This window comes from Petromyzon marinus, chromosome 11 (genome assembly GCF_048934315.1).
Source record: "Petromyzon marinus isolate PM22_M1 ecotype Great Lakes invasive population chromosome 11, UKy_Petmar_22M1.pri1.0, whole genome shotgun sequence".
In the NCBI taxonomy this organism is placed as follows: domain Eukaryota; kingdom Metazoa; phylum Chordata; class Hyperoartia; order Petromyzontiformes; family Petromyzontidae; genus Petromyzon; species Petromyzon marinus.
Window position 1 is genome coordinate 14,420,982 of NC_133677.1, and position 22,288 is coordinate 14,443,269.

A 22,288-nucleotide genomic window follows, 5' to 3' on the forward strand; every position below is an offset into this window, starting at 1 on the left:
CCCAGTAGGCACTCTTACTCAGCTGCACTGGCCACCCCGTGCGTGCAGTAGATCATTACAGGAAGTGTAAATCTCGGTTAGGATACATCCGTTAAGTGTTGTCATTTTCACGAGCGTATAAAAAAAGAGTGTGCTGAAAAGGACGGGGCATAGCTCCTTTAAGCTTTCAGAAAATAAATTATGAAATTATCATACAGGAGGAGGTCTCATTTTTACAGACAATTTTTGGAATTTTAATATAGGTGGTATAATCAGGCAGATTTTGTATAATCATGAAATTGCTAAATTTGATGGACAACCTCTTTTAAACAGCAGCCACCATTATAAACAAATATAACATTAACAATCACATCAATAAAATCTCATATGAAATATCATTCTTATTTGAAAATTTTCTTCTCAGTCTTGATTTTGAACAGGTTTGTAGCAGAATTCCTGCAAGGGCTTTAAAGTTATCGTAACATTTAATGCATGTGTCTTCACCGGAATTTCTAATTTATTAATATCTGTGCACGTTTGCAATTCTATACATACTTGCTCATATAATGCCAACCATCTCATCATGCATCTTAGAGCCTCTGAAAAAAAGTATTCATGCCATCCAACAATGTTTAAAAACTTAAAAATAGATTCGAGGTCACAATCCCTATATTACATGCACTGACACGATTGCATGCGTGCACACTGCCGAAAAATTTACAATTTCAATTTCTTGGGACTTAAGAAATAAGTAAACGAGATATGCTGCATCCGAGTGTAATTAAAATTGTTTATACTTCCTGAACATGTTTGAGATGGGATGATTAACTATACAGCACAAGTAGTACTGTCCCTGTAATTGGTCATAACCCATGGTTGGAAAACATATGTAAAGCCTGTATTCGGCATTGATATCAAATAGCTACAGGCGGCACACAGGTTTGAATGTAGCGTGCCTAGCAGTGGGCTGCTCCTGCGCTACTGCAAGGCTCTGTTGGTAGTGCACTGGACCATAAGGGCACCTTCACTTGCCTGAGCGCGGCACGGTTCACTGGGCGCCATTGTAAACTGATGCCATGGAAAAAAAAAAATCATTCAAAATAAGACGTGCATCCCTAACTCACGTAAGATGGCGCTCTGAAAACTCGAGCTGTCATCATGTTAGCCGCTCTTGCAGCAGCGTGCACAAACTTAATCGATTACGGCTGGACGCGTATATCACGTATACACCGTATGTACACAAAGGCACTCACTTATAATTCTTGATTCCCACAAGAAATAGGTGCACAAAATCAAATGTGGTTTTTATGTGGCCACATGGTTATACAGTGAGGGAAAAAAGTATTTGATCCCCTGCTGATGTTGTACGTTTGCCCACTGACAAAGAAATGATCAGTCTATAATTTTAATGGTAGGTTTATTTGAACAGTGAGAGACAGAATAACAACAACAAAATCCAGAAAAACGCATGTCGAAAATGTTATAAATTGATTTGCATTTTAATGAGGGAAATAAGTATTTGACCCCTCTGCAAAACATGACTTAGTACTTGGTGGCAAAACCCTTGTTGGCAATCACAGAGGTCAGACGTTTCTTGTAGTTGGCCACCAGGTTTGCACACATCTCAGGAGGGATTTTGTCCCACTCCTCATTGCAGATCTTCTCCAAGTCATTAACGTTTCAAGGCTGACGTTTGGCAACTCGAACCTTCAGCTCCCTCCACAGATTTTCTATGGGATTAAGGTCTGGAGACTGGCTAGGCTACTCCAGGACCTTAATGTGCTTCTTCTTGAGCCACTGCTTTGTTGACTTGGCCGTGTGTTTTGGGTCATTGTCATGCTGGAATACCCATCCACGACCCATTTTCAATGCCCTGGCTGAGGGAAGGAGGTTCTCACCCAAGATTTGACGGTATATGGCCCCGTCCATCGTCCCTTTGAGGCGGTGAAGTTGTCCTGTCCCCTTTGCAGAAAAAAACATCCCCAAAGAATAAAGTTTCCACCTCCATGTTTGACGGTGGGGATGGTGTTCTTGGGGTCATAGGCAGCATTCCTCCTCCTCCAAACACGGCGAGTTGAGTTGATGCCAAAGAGCTCCAATTTGGTCTCATCTGACCATAACACTTTCACCCAGTTGTCCTCTGAATCATTCAAATGTTAATTGGCAAACTTCAGACGGGCATGTATATGTGCTTTCTTGAGCAGGGGGACCTTGCGGGCGCTGCAGGATTTCAGTCCTTCACGGCGTAGTGTGTTACCAATTGTTTTCTTGGTGACTATGGTCCCAGCTGCCTTGAGATCATTGACAAGATCCTCCCGTGTAGTTCTGGGCTGATTCCTCACCGTTCTCATGATCATTGCAACTCCATGAGGTGAGATCTTGCATGGAGCCCCAGGCCGAGGGAGATTGACAGTTCTTTTGTGTTTCTTCCATTTACGAATAATTGCACCAACTGTTGTCACCTTCTCACCAAGCTGCTTGGCAATGGTCTTGTAGCCCATTCCAGCCTTGTGTAGGTCTACAATCTTGTCCCTGACATCCTTGGAGAGCTCTTTGGTCTTGGCCATGATCGAGAGTTTGGAATCTGATTGATTGCTTCTGTGGACAGGTGTCTTTTATACAGGTAACAAGCTGAGATTAGGAGCACTCCCTTTAAGAGTGTGCTCCTAATCTCAGCTCGTTACCTGTATAAAAGACACCTGGGAGTCATAAATCTTTCTGATTGAGAGGGGGTCAAATACTTATTTCCCTAATTAAAATGCATTCAATTTATAACATTTTTGACATGCGTTTTTCTGGATTTTTTTGTTGTTATTCTGTCTCTCACTGTTCAAATAAACCTACCATTAAAATCAAAGATTAATCATTTCTTTGTCAGTAGGCAAACGTACAAAATCAGCAGAGGATCAAATACTTTTTTCCCTCACTGTACATGAATTACAACTTTTAAAAAAATTACAAAATCACAAGTGCAGATTTTTTTTATCCACCTTTCATCAACCAAATGCTCGGAGGGAAAATGAATAAAACTGAGAGGAAATCGAAACTACATCTTTGGGCCTTTATACCCACTAAGGGTGGAGGCTGAAATGTGATCTGGATTGTGGTTGTCTACCCTTGTGCAGCTAAGACGTAGTTGTGGGCAATCTACCCCCAAGTTCCTTTATCACGCATACAGTGAGGGAAAAAAGTATTTGATCCCCTGCTAATTTTGTACGTTTGCCTACTGACGAAGAAATGATCAGTCTATAATTTTAATGGTAGGTTTATTTTGAACAGTGAGAGACAGAATAACAACAACAAAATCCAGAAAAATGCATGTCAAAAATGTTATGAATTGATTTGCATTTTAATGAGGGAGATAAGTATTTGACCCCCTCTCAATCAGAAAGATTTCTGGCTCCCAGGTGTATTCTATACAGGTAACGAGCTGAGATTAGGAGCACACTCTTAAAGGGAGTGCTCCTAATCTCAGCTTGTTACCTGTATAAAAGACACCTGTCCACAGAAGCAATCAATCAATCAGATTCCAAACTCTCCACCATGGCCAAGACCAAAGAGCTCTCCAAGGATGTCAGGGACAAGATTGTAGACCTACACAAGGCTGGAATGGGCTACAAGACCATTGCCAAGCAGCTTGGTGAGAAGGTGGCAACAGTATTCGCAAAAGGAAGAAACACAAAAGAACTGTCAATCTCGCTCGGCCTGGGGCTCCATGCAAGATCTCACCTCGTGGAGTTGCAATGATCATGAGAACGGTGAGGAATCAGCCCAGAACTACACGGGAGGATCTTGTCAATGATCTCAAGAAAGCTAGGACCATAGTCACCAAGAAAGCAATTGGTAACACACTACGCCGTGAAGGACTGAAATCCTGCAGCGCCCGCAAGGTCCCCCTGCTAAAGAAAGCACATATACATGCCCGTCTGAAGTTTGCCAATGACAAAGGAGTGGCTCAGGAAGAAGCACATTAAGGTCCTGGAGTGGCCTAGCCAGTCTCCAGACCTTAATCCCATAGAAAATCTGTGGGGGGAGCTGAAGGTTCGAGTTGCCAAACGTCAGCTTCGAAACCTTAATGACTTGGAGAAGATCTGCAAAGAGGAGTGGGACAAAATCCCTCCTGAGATGTGTGCAAACCTGGTGGCCAACTACAAGAAACGTCTCACCTCTGTGATTGCCAACAAGGGTTTTGCCACCAAGTACTAAGTCATGTTTTGCAGAGGGGTCAAATACTTATTTCCCTCATTAAAATGCAAATCAATTTATAACATTTTTGACATGCGTTTTTCTGCATTTTTTTGTTGTTATTCTGTTTCTCACTGTTCAAATAAACATACCATTAAAATTATAGACTGATCATTTCTTTGTCAGTGGGCAAACATACAAAATCAGCAGGGGATCAAATACTTTTTTCCCTCACTGTATGCTATTTAATGATGCTTAACTGATCAGCTTAACAATCATCCAAATAAAGCTGCAAAGGCTACGAGCTCGCATAATGTATTACCCAATTTATCCCTGACATTCACAGGCACTGGCAGATTACATGTTTTCAGATGAAGATTTGGAATACATTATTATTTATAAACCAGTCTCTCATTTACATATAACTAAAATGTCGACACACGCCAACAACACACATCGCGTAATCAACCGTAGGCTCTCTTTGAACTGACCAACGAAGCGATCCTCTTATTGACATAAAAACTGCCAATTAGGGTGCCATATCAAGAGTTTCGCGTCACAGACATAATGAATAAGTTCACCCTCTAAGGACATTTGTACTGCACCTGTCCAGGTAACTGCAGTTCTTCGTCAAGTGTGGGATTCTACAGGTTAGAAGCAGGTTTCCTCAACTTGCTCCTGCTGTGGTACTGACCGTGCAGAGGTCAAAACCGGAACTTCTAGACAAAACTCATGTATGGATGCACAGTATATTTTGCAGACAAATTGTCAATCCACTGATTGTTGTTTGACCATACTTCACTATGCTCAGTGTAGATAAGTGAAGAGAATCCCAGGGCCAGGTGAGACAGAGGTTGCCCCTGATTATATTATCTGTGGCCCGGAATTGAATTTGGTTTGCCGAGTTTGGAGCACAGTAAATCTGAGATTAGCATGATTGGCTATGTACGGTGCAAAAATTTTGTAACATACATACATATATATGAACCACTGAAGCCCTGTACGGTATTACCTGATATGAAATTCATTGTTTGCATATAAAGTACGATAGGAAATCAGTACAAAAAGTGTACTTTTTTGTTTATTTAGAACACGTGTGTATAAAAAAATTAAATACAAATCAAAATATATCCAATATTGACTTAAAGCTTTCGTGACTGCAAGAATTCATACTCTTTGGGTCTTTCAGTAAAGTCACGTAGATAGAAAAATAATAACATAAGAATAATTTATTTTATTAATATTATTTTTCGGTAAAATCACGTAGATAGAAACATAAAATAAATTATTATTTTTATTTTATTATTTTTCTATCTACGTGACTTTACCGAAAGACCCAAAGAGTACAAAATATATCCATTTACATTTTTAATGATTTTTCTTTTAAAGCACGGGTAATGTTTGGTATATCTAAATGTAAAAATAATATTCGAGTACGAAAAGTTTTCTTTGGGCAAAATGTCCCTCAGAAATTCCTTTTCCATTTCCAAGATCACAACAATTTAACTGAGTTGAGTAGCGACAGGACAAAGGCAGCTCCAATCTCAGCCAAACCAGAAATCAAATGGCGGCCTGCCAGAACACCACCACGTGTCCTCGTAACATTGCAGAAAATTGTGCCTCCAGGTAAAAAAACGTATTTAAATTAATTGCCTGCGACACATTACCCGATTCGTTAGAGCACCGCATCAGTTGATACAAGCAATACGATTGGATAATTTAAAAAGGACTACATTTAACCCCCACCCCCCCCCCCCCCCCCAAGTGAGAATATCATTCCACATCCAATCAGGAACCTGATTAAAAGTCTCGTTAGTCATGGATACATATATATACTTTATCAGTGAAGTATTTCTGTTCTCTATATCTAATTGGATGTACTATAATAGTTAATGTGTGTGGAGTGGTGGGGCAGTGGTTAGAACACTGCACTTTGAGCCTGGGACCTGAGTTCGATTCTGAGACGTTGCTACCATCAGTGGGGAGTGATTTCTAAACCAGTCCTGGACCTCCCCCCCCCCCCCCCACCTTAATTCCTCCACCAACCCATGCTGAACAGCGTGTTGAAGTATGGTCAATCCCCATGACAAACATGACATGGGCAGTCCTTCATCCAGCAGTGCATGAATTAGATTATTCATTTTCGTTTTTTCGGTAAAGTCACGTAGGTAAAATAAAATAGAACAATTAAATCACGACATTTCAGAGGCAACACAAGCTTCCGTCTTCAGGTGGAACAGTCACAGCAGAATATCTGTGTCAAGTGCACAGCTCCGAGACGACTTGGATGATATATAGGTCAGGGGGGGGGGAGGAGCCAGAAAGGGACGTGGGCGGGTGGGAGGGCTGAGTTAAGCCGCCTTTTGTTAAACTGCATAAAAGCGGGTAAACAACCCTTTTGGTTTTCTGGCGGTGGGGTTTTTCTGGGGGGAGGCGATGCAAGACATCAAGTACAGACCAATTTTTTAAACCTAAAATGGAAACTACGAAAATAGCTGCAAAATTATAAGGTAGCTAAAGTTTGACATACAACCACTGAGAAGTGGAAATGGCTGTACAATTAAAAGGCAGCTAACGTTTGACTTGATTTATAACATCTTTCCAGTGGTTGCTCAATTTGAAACCATCCTCTCGGTTGAAGTTGTGTCTATGTTTGTATATCTGGATGGCCTCATGGACAAATCTTTGGTGATAACCGGGAGAGGTTTGCAGAGAACTTTGGTATCAGAGAACACAATGTCATGAGAACCCGCTGTGTTGAAGCAATGATCAGCCACGGCCGAAGAATTCGTTCTGCCATGTTTCAAATCTGATTTGTGCTCGAAGATTCGGTCAGAAATGTCATTTCGTCTCCCCGATATAGCCGTCACCGCAGGTACAACTCAATTTGTAAACACCGGGGTACTGTAAGTCAGGGATGACATCATTCACGGATGGGATCAGATCCCGGATTTTGTGTACTGTATTGAACCGGACCTGGATCTTGTTCTGTTTGAGAGGAGGACTGATGGATCCTTGGGACATTCTGTTTACAGGAAGTCCACCCACACAGACTCCTACTTGAAGCCTGAGTCCCACCACCACTCGACTCAAAAGAACTCTCTCATCAAAACGTTATACCATAGGGCCCATTGCATTTCGGACCAATACCACCTGGCCAGGGAAATAAAACATGTACATCTGGCCCTCAAGAAGAACGGATACTCTGACCGTACCATCCGCCAAGCTGTTTCTCCCACCATACAGAAACAACCACTTGAGACCCCGATCAAAATCATCGCGTTACCATACATAGCAGGCGTTACTAAAAAGATTTCTAAAATACTTAACAAACACAAGATCCAGGTCCGGTTCAATACAGTACACAAAATCCGTGATCTGATCCCATCCGTGAAGGATGTCATCCCTGACTTACAGTACCCCGGTGTTTACAAATTGAGTTGTACCTGCGGTGACGGCTATATCGGGGAGACGAAATGACATATTTCTGACCGAATCCGCGAGCACAAATCAGATTTGAAACACGGCAGAACGAATTCTTTGGCCGTGGCAGATCATTGCTTCAACACAGCGAGTTCTCATGACATTGTGTTCTCTGATACCAAAGTTCTCTGCAAACCTCCCGGTTATCACCAAAGATTTGTCCATGAGGCCATCCAGATATACAAACATAGACACAACTTCAACCGAGATGGTTTCAAATTGAGCAACCACTGGAAAGGTGTTATAAATCAAGTCAAACGTTAGCTTACTTTTAATTGTACAGCCATTTCCACTTCTCAGTCGTTGTATGTCAAACTTTAGCTACCTTATAATTTTACAGCCATTTTCGTAGTTTCCATTTTAGGTTTCAAAAAATTGGTCTGTACTTAATGTCTTGCATCGCCTCCCCCTGGAAAAACCCCGCCGCCAGAAAACCAAATGGGTTGTTTACCCGCTTTTGTGCAGTTTAACAAAAGGCGGCTTAACTCAGCCCTCCCACCCACCCACATCCCTTTATGGCTCCTCCCCCCCCCCCCCCCCCCGACCTATATATAATCCAAGTCGTCTCGGAACTGTGCACTTGACACAGATATTCTGCTGTGACTGTTCCACCTGAAGACGGAAGCTTGTGGTGCCTCCGAAACGTCGTGATTTAATTGTTCTATTTCATTTTACCTAAGTATGAATCCTTGCAGTCACGAAAGCTTCAAATCTAGAATTAGATTATTGTTATGAAATAACGTTTATATGAAATGATATATTCCTTAAAATTGCATAATGCAGTAAACATCCATTAGAGTCCACGAAACACCTTCTGTCTGAGGCAAAAAACGAAAGCTGCATTTGCCACCTGTAAAAAGGGGTCTTTATGCCTGAATGAGCAGATTCTGGTTCTGAGGCACCAAAAAAATTTACGCAGAATTTCGAGTGCAAATTTTTGCCTGGCTCCACAAATAATGAGGAAATGGAAATCGTGTGTTGGCCTTGTGCACTACAGCGTGCATGTCGCTGCAGGCAAAACTTCCAAGCAGCATCACTCCCCACCTCCTCGCCGGAATTGCCCAGCACCATCATGCCCCACCGAGCCACCCACTTGTCACACGGGGAAGCAGCCAACGCGCATCCCGATTACCGCCTGATGGCACCCACTTAGATGAAAAGCAAGAGAACTCGACTGCCATTAATGTATATTCGAGAAAATGGGACCTTTCATCTAAAAATCAGAAGATACATTACTATTGCTGACACATTGGGTAAGACGCAACCGTGTGTACAGGGTAATTTGTAGCTAAATGTAGGTCCATCTAATGAGTTAAAATATGGCACAAGAAATTTGAACAACATCAATCATGCACATATATAAATCTCGTACTTTTAGATGATTGTGTATTGAAAGTAAATACAACAAGATTATTCCAGTTCTAAAAAATACTAAATGCCGCAAACCTCAATAATCAATCACTCTGATTTTGGAAATATGCATGAAGCATAAGAATTAAAGCTCGTGCAAATTGGCATGCATTCAATCACGTTTGAACGCAACAGCCTGTCAAAAACTTAACTTCAATCAAATTTACAGAAAAAAGCAGCAACGAGTTTGTTTTTTCTGTGTTTTGAAGATCATTATATTCAAGTTTAAATATTTAATAAACGTATTAATAATACACAGCAGACTGCAGCAGAAATAAGTCGAACCCCACATGGGTCACGACCTCGTCACTACAGATGACGTGTGTTACAAGTGACAACCCCAGCCATGGGAAGTAACCCATGGAAGAACAAGATATATCTTTAACATGGCTATTTATAAAACTAGATGAGAACGGAAATACATTTGGAACAAAAAGCAGCCACTTAAATTATAGTGATGCACACACGATCAAAAGTTTCATGCCTGCCGGCAGACAAATGACATTTATCTGGTGCACGTGTAGAGGTGTTATGGGAGGGGACACGCGGTTGTAGGGCGGTGGCCACAAACACGTCCGCTACGGCCACCGCCCTGGGGTGCTGTGGGGGATGCTGTGATCCCTCCCAGCCCCACCCCTCAGAGAGGGACTGTATAAAAGGTGGGACCCGGAGAGCTGAGGGGCAGTTCGACTCAAGCAAGATGAAAAGCCAGTGAAGAAAGAAGATCAACTAGCTAGACCCTGGAACTCCGTTGGCCCACTGTCCTTTTGAGGGCCGGGCAAAGCAAGCCAGGGTGCGACACCAGAGCCGCGAGGCCCGATGTCCTTCTGAGGGCCGGACTCGTGGGGCTGGTGATCAGGACCTGCGCCGAAGCTGGGCCAGGTCAGATAGCCTCCTGAGAGAGGACCAGGATAGAGGGAACCAGGGAGCAAGCGTGGGCTAAAGCTCGGGAAACATTCCCTCTATAGAGTATGTGTGAAGAGGCCGTTACCTCTTCAAGTATCAGATTCACCACTGTAATTGAAGTGTCTGTAATAAATACGTGTTGCCTCAAAAGAACAGCCTCCAATGTCAATAAGGCCACCACAACTGGGGTCAGAAGTGGTTTTTACCTGCACGAGATGGACACGAGGAACACAGTTCGCGCGCGCGAACAAGGCCAAGTTGACGACCCTGCAGAGGCGGGTCTGCATGAGTCAGAGACGGAGCCTGGGGCGATGCCGGCGCTTCAACAGCCATCGCAGCCGCCAGGCACGCCGCCACAGTTGGGGGGTGGGCTTCGGGATGCTCACTCCCGCCTCGCCGAATTACTGCTCGCCGCCGCCTCCATAATTGAAGAAATTACCCAAACGGGAGGAGCGGGGGCGGGAGAAAGGGGGGAGAATTGGCGGCAAATGACCGTTTCCACCATTAACACGGTGCCGCAAATTGAAATTGCAGCCATTTCCGGGGTGGACTCCGGGGGTGGCGGGAGCCGGGCGCACCACGTGGGAGGCGGCACTCAACCACCGCTCGCCACGTCATCCCCAAGCGACGGGCACAGCCGTAGCCAACCAGAAATCTCGCGCCAGAAGCGCTGCGACCTATGGAGGGGGCCGCCATTGCACTGTACGACAGTGCTGTACGGGACCATCATCGGCAAGCGACAGAGCAGACGTTCCAGCAGCGACTGCCCGTTTTAACCGCGTTCACAGCTGATGGAGGCGACGGGGGAGCTTTCCAACGACGCATCCTCGCCCACCAAGAGATGTCGGGCTGGTCCGACGATGAGGCGGTGCGCGTCCTCCCGGCGACTATGGACGATGAAGCTCTGGTCACCCTCGTGTCAGCCCCCAGATCGCGTTGCTCTACACTGCAGGCAGCGCTTCAGTTGATGGCCACTGTCTACGGGCCGCCATCCGTGAGTCGCCACCATTTCCACGACCGGCGGAAGGGCGCGAAGGAAATGCCTATCGCCTACCGCATAGCTCTTCTGGCCCTCGCTAAGGCAGCTTTTCCGCGGATGGCCTGCGAAGGCATCAATGCCATGGTGACGGAGAAGCTCCTAGCGTTGGCCAAGGAACTGGGCATCGTCGTCCTGGTGGCAGATGAGGCGGATATATGCTCGTTGCGAGTCGCCACAAACATTCATGCCCACGAGGTCCTGAAGCGGAACCGGCCTCTCATCGCCGCCGCCTCCACCTCGGAGCGCAGCGAGCCCCAAGACGCTTAGCCATCGGAGGAGGTCTTCGCTGCGACTCGTTCGGGGGATTGGAGGTCAGATGGCCGACCGCCTCAGCATCCGGCGCGCAAGCTGGAGCAACCAAGACCATCGTCAGCCCTCGTCACCTGCTACAACTGTGGCCTCCGAGGCCATGTTGCATTGGGGTGCCGGGCTCCACGGCAGCGCGCACCAGGACCTCGGCCGGACGACGCCCAGGCTCCCAGGTCATCCCAGCAATCTCCGGCAAGTCGTAACACCACACATGCTCGGCCCCCCCACACACTACACGCGACTCACTGCGCCGCACTTGACACTTCACGCACCATGGGCGCCAGTTCAGTGAGGGGTGGTGCATTTGGACGAGCGCTTGGACCAGTTTAGTGGTCCGAGTTGGCTCATAGGGTGGTTGCTGCGTCTGCCGGATCGTCTGTGGTTGTGGGTTCTATTGAGGGGGTCGAGGTTTGAGTACTGGTTGACACTGGGGCGTCGGCAACAATTATTTCCGACCTGATCTATAAATACTCCCTGTTCAATGTCGACCATTACTGCCTGTTGACGTTCCGTGCTATGCGGCAAACGGAGGATCCTTGGACATCATCGGTCAAATCTGGGCGAGAATTTGTATTGGCGATATTAAACTATCTGGGCCAGTTTTGGTTTCATCCTCTCTCACAGTCCCATGTTTGTTGGGAACGGATTTTTTGGCTAAAATGCCGATTAAGACCCTCATTGATCAGGGCTGTATTGAACTTCCTTCGGGCCGCCGCATTGCGTTTTTGGTTTCCCCCAGCAGAATACGTACAACCGCTGCGACTGTACAAGCAATGGCCACCCAGACAGTAGACGTACCGCCTGGGTCGCAAATGTTGGTTCCGCTGCGGCTGCGAAAACTTCTCGGCATAGGGGTAGCACCGCATGGGGTCCTCTTGGGTCCGTCGGAGCAGTGAAGGGGCTGGAGTTGTTGGTGGCTCAGACAATAGTGCGAGCAGATGGGGATCCCTTCGTCATGGTTCTAAATGCTGGTTCTCGGACGGCTGTGGTCCCACTGGGGACCGTGCTCGCTCACTCAACGTCGGCACCAATGGGAGAGCCGGTGATTGGGCATGTGCATACCGGTCCCGCTCCACATCCAGAACTAAGCCGGGATCAGGGGTGGTTGGATTCACTTTGTTCTGGATCCAGTGACCTGTCCGGTTTGCAACTTGCTGCACTACGCGCCCTGTTACTTGAATTTTCCGACGTTTTTAGCAACCACAAATATGACATCGGTTGCACCGACTTGCTACGTCACCATATTGACACGGGTGACGCCGCCCCACATCCGGCAAAATCCTTTCCAGCTAAGCCTCGCCGAGAAGGAGCATGTCAAATCCGCAGTTAATGACATGCGGTCGGCAGACATCATTTCCCCTTCCACCAGTCCATGGGGGGCCCCCATCGTGCTCATCAAAAAGCACGATGGGTCTCTGAGGTTTTGCATTGATTTTCGTCGCCTGAATAAGATCTCTGTGGCCAACGCATATCCACTCCCCAGAATGGACGAATCATTGGACGCCTTGGCGGGGGCACAATATTTCTCCACGTTAGACCTGCTATCGGGATTTTGGCAACTTCCCCTGGACGAGGAGTCAAAACCCAAGACCGCTTTTAGAAACACCCGTGGGCCTATTCCAGTTTAATCGGTTGCCCATGGGACTCCACTCAGCTCCCGCGGCATTCCAGCGCTTGATGGAATTGGTTTTGGCCAGTCTCCAATGGGATACCTGCTTAATTTACCTGGACGATGTCATTGTGTTCAGCCGGACGTTCAAGGAACACCTCCAATATCTACGGGCAGTATTCCTGAAAATGTGGTCCGCTAAATTAAAGTTTAAGCCACAGAAATGGCACTTCCTCCGGGAATCTGTGCGGTATTTGGGGCACATAGTGAGTCGTTCAGGCATCTCCACTGATCCCGCTAAAACTCAGTACGTCAGCTCCTGGCCCACGCCCACTTCGGTCAGTGAGGTCCGTAGCCTCATAGGGTTTGCCTCATACTATCGGTGGTTCGTCGCACACTTTGCCACCATAGCCAAGCCCCTCCACGCTCTGACGGCAAAGGGCGTAAAATTTTGCTGGGGTCCTGAGGCCGCTTTCCGCTCCCTCAGGGACGCCCTCATGAGTGCTCCGCCCCTGTGTTAGTCTGATTTCACTGCACCCTTTCTGCTCGACACGGATGCCAGTAACACCGGCATTGGCGGAGTGCTCTCGCAGGTCGTTGGAGGAGTCGAGCGCGTCGTCGCCTACGGTAGCAGGGTTTTATCGCCGGCAGAACAGCGATATTGCGTTACTCGTCGCGAACTATTGGCAATCGTTTTTTTATCCAACAGTATTGGCCGTATCTCTACGGGTGGCACTTCACTGTCCGTACGGCCCACGCGGCATTACAATACGCACTCCGTGTTGACCAGCCATCGGGACAACTGCCTCGATGGTTGGAAGTCCTGCAGGACTACCAATTCACGACCACTTACCAGAAGGGTGTTCGCCATACAAACGCTGATGCCCTGTCGCGACTGCCCGTCGGCGAGGATTGTGCATGTTTCCTTGGATCAGGACGTTGCAAACCGAAATGTGTTGTCCCATCCACTGTTTTGGCCGCCGCCACTGACGCGCCGGCTCTGGGTAGCTCTCTCTCTCAAACGGGTGGGGATTCATTGCTTAATTTCACCCTCGCTGACTGGGGTCGGCTCCAAATGGGGGACGCGTCCCTGCTCACACTACGTCGTAAGGCTGGCAGCTCCACGGACGGTCGGAGAGGGGTCGATTCTTGGATATGGGTCTCCTTATGAATTGGGACGGAAAAGCCCTCCGTTACAGAATCGTCGTGCCGTCCGCCTTATGGGGTAGGGTCATTCTGGCCGCTCACGAGCTCCGCCTTGACTTCTTCTGGCCGGCCATGGATAATGATGTGTCGATTGTTCTCAAATGCTGTGTGCAGTGCGCCCAGCGAAAACCGCCAGCCAAAGCGGCCTGTCCGCCATTACAATCCATTCGAGTCTCCCGCGTAAATGAGCTCGTCGCGCTCGACATTATGGGGCCATTCCCGGCAACGCCTAGGGGTAATAAGTACCTGCTGGTTGGCGTCGAATATTTCACTCGATGGCCCATGGCCTGGCCACTCGCTAACCAGTCGGCAGCGGCCGTCGCCGAGGCCTTTGTCCAGGGCTATGTCCTGGACAAAGGCACACCGGAACGGCTGCTGACCGATCAGGGAAAACATTTCTCAAGCTCCCTACTGCGTGAGGTGTGCAACCTGTTGGGTACAAAGAAAGTGCGTACCTCCCCGTACCACCCGCAGATGGACGGGATGGTGGAGCAGCTCCACAGGACGCTCACGTCCATGCTGTGCCATCAGGTGTGCGTGTCTCAGGTGGATTAGGACCTCATAATCCCAGGTGTTCTTGCCGCCTCTAGGATGGCTCCCCACGTGGCAACTGGGTATTCCCCCTTCTTCCTGATGTACGGCAGGGATGCTGATCCGCCGGTGGATGCCCAGTTGGGAATTTCGGTGCCCCACCCTAAATGCAAGTTGGCTGATCATGTCAAATTCAACCTTTTTAAATTGGCCCAGGCACGGGAGGCTGCGGCACAGCATTCAAGCTCTCGCCAAGTGGAAAACGAGCGGTTGCGTGCACACCGCACACACACTCACGAGTGGAAGCCTGACGATAAGGCCTGGCTACACTGTCCGCAGGTACCGCTGGCAACATCCCCTAAACTGCTGAAGCCATGGAGAGGGCCGGTTGAGGTTGTGCAGGTCGCACGACCACAATGTGTTCGGATTAAGTGGGGGAAATGGCTATGGTATGTTCACCCCTCACGACTGAAACCGTTCATTTCACCGCATACCTACCATGGATGTCCTAGGGGCCGAGCATGTGATGTGTCCGTCGACTCGGGGAATGTGGTACCGTCGCCTGATCCTCACATGCCACTGCCTGTTCCACTTCCAGGCACACCGGAATTGACGGCTGACAAAGCGCATCGGCCACCAGAGCCGGACAATGAACATGGAACCAGGCATCCCACACCGTGCCCTCAGGGGCTGCCTGCCTCAACCCCCAGACCACCATTCCCTGCCCCGTACGATGGGCCAGCCAGTCGGACTCGTGCTAAATCACGCCGGTTTTCGTGAGGGATGGTTGCTCACTGTCTGGGCGTTCTTCTCCTCACGAACTACGCGTCGGGTCGGTCGTGTTGCGTCACGGGCTCCGGTGCCGGGGGGAGGGGGGGGGTATATATATATTTTTTGTATATATTGTGCATAGTGTCTATTTGTACAGGTGGGTTTGGGTAATTTGTTGTTGTTGTTGTTCTGTTCTTGTTATTGAGGCACACGAAATTCGGGTTCTTGTTAAGCATTTAGTTTATTTTATTGTTGTGTGTTGTTGCAGGCGGGACAGCTGAGGTCTGTACAGGGGGGGGGGGGTTGATGTAGAGGTGTTACGGGAGGGGAACATGCGGTTGTAGGGCGGTGGCTACAAACACGTCTGCTACGGCCACCACCCTGGGGGGCTGTGGGGGATGCTGTGATCCCTCCCAGCCCCACCCCTCAGAGAGAGACAGTATAAAAGGTGGGACCCGGGGAGCTGAGAGGCAGTTCGACTCAAGCAAGATGAAGAGCCAGTGAAGAAAGAAGATCGACTAGCTAGACCCTGGAACGCCTTTGGCTCGCTGTCCTTTTGAGGGCCGGGCAAAGCAAGCCAGGGTGCGACACCAGAGCCGCGAGGCCCAATGTCCTTCTAAGGGCCGGACTCGTGTGGCTGGTGATCGGGACCTGCGCCGAAGCTGGGCCAGGTCAGATAGCCTCCTGAGAGAGGACCAGGATAGAGGGAACCAGGGAGCTAGCGTGGGCTAATGGTCGGGAAAAGTTCCCTCTATAGAGTACGGGTGAAGAGGCCATTACCTCTTCAAGTATCATATTCGCCACTGTAATTGAAGTGTCTGTAATAAATACGTGTTGCCTCAAAAGAACAGTCTCCAACGTCAATAAGGTCACTACAACGTATTGACTAGCACCTTGGTCAGCGAGTAAACAAAGAGGGATGGCTTTCACTTAAAGTGGTACCACCTCAAATTGGTTCCAATAAAATCACAGGAGCATGGTGCCAAGGCTAAGCATTGAACATATGAGCCTTCAATTGTCCCTTCTATACCATTAACTGAAGTCTCGTATGATAGTGTAACTGACAACTAGAATGTATGCATGGCCATATATGGAATTAAACTTCCAAGTTATGCAGCGTTTTCAGGAAAATATGTTTTTGGGTGTCAATCCTTATTTTGACAACAATAAATTAAAGTGTTTGCCTTATTTTTGTTAAATATGTTTATTCACAATTTATCTTACGTGTGAATCTCCAAACTCCATCACGCCGGTAAACATGCGCAAATTACAGCCATAGGGGCCGTCCATAAATGACGTCACGCACCGAGGGGGGGAGGTCAGACATTTGTGACAATGTGTGACGAGGGGAGGAGGGGTTTTTGAGAAATGGGACGTCACATAAAAATGTGCAACTTTAAATAAATATTAATTAAATAGAATTGTTATAACAACACTAATTTTTATAAAATTTTCATTATTAACTATTTGATTATTAAAATTTACTAAGGTCACCTTTTATTTATTCCATTAAGAAGCATTTTGCTTCTCCATGGGAGAATGGAGAAGCATACATTTTGTAAATTTTTTGAATGATTGTTATTAAACATTTTGATTCTAATGATTCTACCAGGGCTTTTCATTTTGTGAAATGAATGTGATTGTTATAATTGTACTCTCCATTTTGCTTCGTTCTACTACAAAGTTTCAAGTATTTTTAATAGTTATAATTACTTTTAATATTTTAGAATAAGAGAATTTAACTATAACATTCTGAACATATGCAGTTTTAGTTAGACGTTGAATATTTTCAAGTGAATTGTATGCTAAAGTTCAGCTTTCCAACGCCTCCTTTTTAATACATGTTTTCTCCTACAACATCAGAGTGCAGCGCCACATTAAATACGTACGACAATGACAATAGTTTTAGTTAAGTGATTTGAAGCATGTTTTATTTTCAAAATGTAAATATGGTTTTGGGGGGAGGGGCAGAGCTTTGTGACGTCATATTTGAGGGGGGTCTGACTTTTTGTGACGCCGTGTGACGAGGGGGGTAGGGGGGGATCAAAAAGCGACCAAAATCGCGTGACGTCATTTATGGACGGCCCAATATTCTCTCCATATGAAGCACTGCAATCGTCACAAACAAGATGGCCAATGCGGATGTGTCCTTTAAGCAGAGAGCTGTGATCAAAGTGTTCGTGAAAGAGTGTTTTGAGGCAACTGTCATTCACAGTAGACTGCGCTGTCCTGCAAGACACCTGACTGTGTGCACACCGTGTCTGGACGTCGTTCTAATGCTTCAAGGACAGTGACGGAGACGTCACCGATATGTTCAGGGGAGCAGTCCAAGAATGGGAGCGACTCAAACAACACATTCACGCAGAGTGGAGGAATTGTTATGCTGAGGCTGCATTGCAGATTGGCCTCCATATGCTGCGTAGGGAAAGTCTGAATTAAAATCCCATAACGTGTGTGCGCAATGGGTGCCCACGACCTCAACAGATGTCTGCAAGCTGATAATTCGCAGATGTATATGCAGTTGCTTCAACAGGGCGTACAAATTGTGTTTTTTCTACCTGTTATCATGATGGGAGACAAATCCTCATTGCATAATTATAAATCAGATATTTCAACAAATTTAACGGTCAAAGCAGATAATGTCAGAGAGCAACATGCCAAGCCAGATAATACTTTTAAATTGGTGTTATGATAACAAAAGTGCATCGATCAAGCTAGGGAGTACCTAGAGCCATGACAATAGCATGAGCTAAGGATACTTTTCTCGGTGCATAACCTCACCGAGTGCTGTCGTGGAGTATTCTGAGCAATACTTAATCTTCCATCCCATAGCTCCACAAAACCAACAAAATACTTGATAGTCTATCAGCATATTGGCATTCCAGAATTATGTTAACTGGCAAAATGTGTTTAAAGATTAACATTATGAATCAGATATAGCCTTCTGTAGCTCATAAGTCTGTAAATCTCATGCCCAAGTAAAGTGATCTTGTATTTACAGTGTCTTTGATCTAAATCTGGTTACAGATGACTTAACATTAAATTGATTCATCTTAAATGTGTAAGTGCACTTTGTTCTACAAAACCCAACAGAGGACAACTGTAGGGTTCTACGTGGATAAAAGGTCACTGAATATATTCTGAGATGGAAAACAGACAGGCCTTTTCAAACCATGTTCACCTAGGTGAATACACCATTCCGATTTGCCATACTAATCATCTGCACAATTTGGTTTACAGATTATTTTTGGCAGTACTGTTACTTGCGGAATGTAAATTCCAATGTACACAATTTTGCATCCACTGAGGTTTCTCTGCAGAGCAAGCAATGATCAGATGGTAGACTGACTTAGGTCAGGAATGGTGTTGCCTTTTCTACAGCCACTCATAAGGAATAAACATTAATTATGCTGCTGGCCTTACGCAGAATCTCTTTGGGGCACTTTAATATCCATAGGTGAGAAAGTCAAAATATTCCACATGGTCATAGCATTTTGCTTCTCCAATAGTAGCTGAATAAATCTTGGCTCCTCTCAGGTGCATACAGTCCCATTATTGGTATTTATTTTCTCCCTGGGTGTATACAGTGCTAGAATGCTGATGTGTGCCAACGTGAAAATAATCATGCAGCAAGCCTACAAAAAGAGATTTTGAATCTTACCAATATATAAAAATATCAGGTGTAATGCAGCACCGAATCCGTTTTCATGATGGACACTGCAAATTTGCTTCAAATGACATTACGTGCCATTATGTGCCAGAGCAGTTTGCAATAATGGGACCCAGTGTGATATGACAGATATTTTATAAGTGATGCTTCAAGCAAAAATTACTGAAATCAGTTTCACTCCACACTGGGACTTCTTGGAGGAAAAAAAACTATCACAAAATGCAAAGTAAGATTCTGAGTTCTTTTTTTTACGTGCATTACATTTTAATATGGTTTGTGAGGCAAGTAACTTTGGCTGAAATAAAAAATAATGTCTTAAAAGTATGAGGTCAGAAATGCATACGAACACCCTTGGGCTACACCCATTTCAAACCTTTAAAACATCCTGCCTCAGCAGCTTTCCCACTATTTTTTCTCCTGATGATTGCTTGTGTTGCGATCGAAACATCGTAGTTTTTTTATTTTTTGTTATTTTATTTGAACTTATCTACGCGACTTTACCAAAAGACCCATGAATATGACAGGAAGATGATAAGGGGAATGTTTTCTGAACAAGAAATATTAATGACAGCAAAATATCAAGGGGAATGTTTTCTGGCAAATGTCCTCAGCTAAATTAATGATCCAGAGGCCAGTTTTTCTTTGAATTATAAAAGAGTGTGTGTTCAAATTGGGAGGTAGTTAAAGTGATCCTGTTGGAGAGTCCGGCACTTGCTAAAATAGGAACATTCCACAATCAATGCATGAGAGCAGCTTGGTGTCTCTAACTCCAGGAGCTGCTTGCCACTCAAGCTCAGCTTCTGTGCCTCGAGCCTCTATCTCAGAGCCCCTATGATAATGCGTCACAGGTACATTATCAGCAAGCGTGCCTCTCTCAAGGGAAATGTTAGCCGTGTGGACCCATCTGTTTCCTTGCACATATAGCATACCAGGGCACAATTTGCAAGACGAAATCCTTTGTGTGTACCGCATAATTGTGTTAGAAATGTTCCAACAAAAAAATTACTTTTAGCAAGTTAAAGCAACGAATGCTAAATACTTCAAATGCTTAAAACAAGTTTCCTCGTTACAAATGCATGATGTTAGATGCTTGTCCCACACTGGCCTATATGAGTAAAGTTGGGATGGATTTTTTTTAATGCAAGTTAAATATACGACACAGTATTTTGTAATATAAGGTATCTCTAACTTTGGCTTAGAAATATGTATTTTAAATAACCAGCTGAATACGGATTTAGGTCGTAAGATTATAGCCATATAATGAACTCTAATACTTCAGGTGCAGGTATCTGATGATGACATTGTGGTATCTAAATGTATCTATAATATGAACATGCATACAAGGTTCATTTATCCATCGTGAATATCCCAACCATAATATAAATGCTAATGATTCCAGATTCAGCAAGTGATTATGGCACTTCCGGAATTCTTCATGTTTGCAGTGCCATTGCGTGCATCAGGTGCCCATACAAAACGTGAGTGGGGAAAAACAAACGTAAAGAAATTACCGCATAACCCATATCCCCACTCTTGAATGTACTTTGCATAAGTTATATATATATTTTCATTGGTGAAGATTTACATTTTGATTTGATTAGGCCTTTACCCAAGTTGCGCTGTAGTCGGAACAGGATGTGAGAGTGCAGGAAACAAATAGAGGTCACATGAATGCCACCCATTGTGTCACCATATACTACTCATTCTTGAAGCAATCATGTGGCATTAACAGCATTACATTGCTACCTTCTAAAATAAATTGGACATGTCAAATTATGGAGTAGGGAGTGGTAATACATTGTGTTGGCACAATGTGCTCTGCACCTGGAGTCCTGAGTTAAATTCCCAGCCATGGCTAACCTAACTTCAGTGGAGAGCAATATCTAAACAAGTCCTGGGCTTCCCTTTCACCAACCTGCACTGACCACTGTGGTGAAGTATAGTCAAGCAAACCCCTCAACTGACATGGCATGAGGAGGCCCTCATCCAACAGTGGATTAACCAAGGGTTGTAAAAAGTGCTGCAGGAGAGCATAGTACAACTAATACATCACGAAGGTTATCGTAATTATCAGATGCTCTTTTTATTATTATTATTAAACACGAGCCCTGTACGAGAGGAGGGGGTACAGAATCAGAATCTTGATTTAGACTGCAGGAGGAATCCGATGAGCTGAGAAGCTCTTTTTTCACAGATGTCCAGTATGGGCGGGTCAGCACAGATTTTCCGCGGACGTCAAGCCCGAGGCCAGGTGTCCACGGGGCAGGGGAAAGGAACGGTGGTTGGGCTCACTGCTCTACTTGCGTCAGGGCAATTTTTGGACAGATACTCTGAACGACACCCCCTTTTAGTTTGCTTATATTGGTGTTGCTTACACCCAAAATACATCGCCCCTGACTGTGAAAACATGGAAGGACGCTCTTGAAATTAAGTCATGAGACTCGGTGACTTTCCTGGACAAACCAGAATAGTAAAAAAAATTGCAGCTGTAAAGGCCATAATGATTGAATGGAAATATTTACAAGTACGACCCATAGATTTGACAGGATGGGTCTGCAAAAGATCCATCCTAAATATTGACAGCTTAGCCTCTGATATGATGTTCTTATGAGTAAATATCTACAAAAATCCATTAAAATATTTCTGAAGCATATATTTTTTTTATATCACGGTCTGGAAATGTAATTTTAATTCAAGCAACTGAAGCAAATAGACGATTTTACACAGTATTTGCTTATCTCAGCCTACAAATATCACAACAAAAGCATTTTTGCGTTTCTGATTAAATTCTTAGATACATTTATTTGGGAAAGATGTAACAAATGCAAACGCCATAGCTTCATCCCTCCTATGAACTGGATTTCAAAGAGAAGATGTGCATTTGTCTACCACTGCTAAAATGTAGTCTGGTGGGGGTAGTTTTTACCAACCTGACAGGGAGCTGGGCTTCTGTTGTCTTTGAAGCAGCAAAACATTATTCGCAATTCAACGCTCAAATATTTTTTTCACAAAACATAATCTCTGTTCCAAACACATTCTTCTAAGCATAGCGGTGCACTTCTTCCGTAGTATAAACATGCATCCCGACAAATGTAGCACAATAGTTTACGTGTACTTATACACTGTGGATAAACATCACAGATAAAGCTTCGATAGAGCAAGTTGATTCAATATAGCCAGCAAATGCTGT

At 45.4% G+C, this 22,288-nt stretch overlaps 1 protein-coding gene across 7 annotated transcripts in view; it reads right to left on the reverse strand.

The window, feature by feature from the left end:
• Nucleotides 1–22,288, reverse strand: part of CRTAC1 (cartilage acidic protein 1) — a 695,955-nt gene that overhangs the window by 562,726 nt on the left and 110,941 nt on the right. The gene's annotated exons all lie outside the window — the stretch shown is intronic.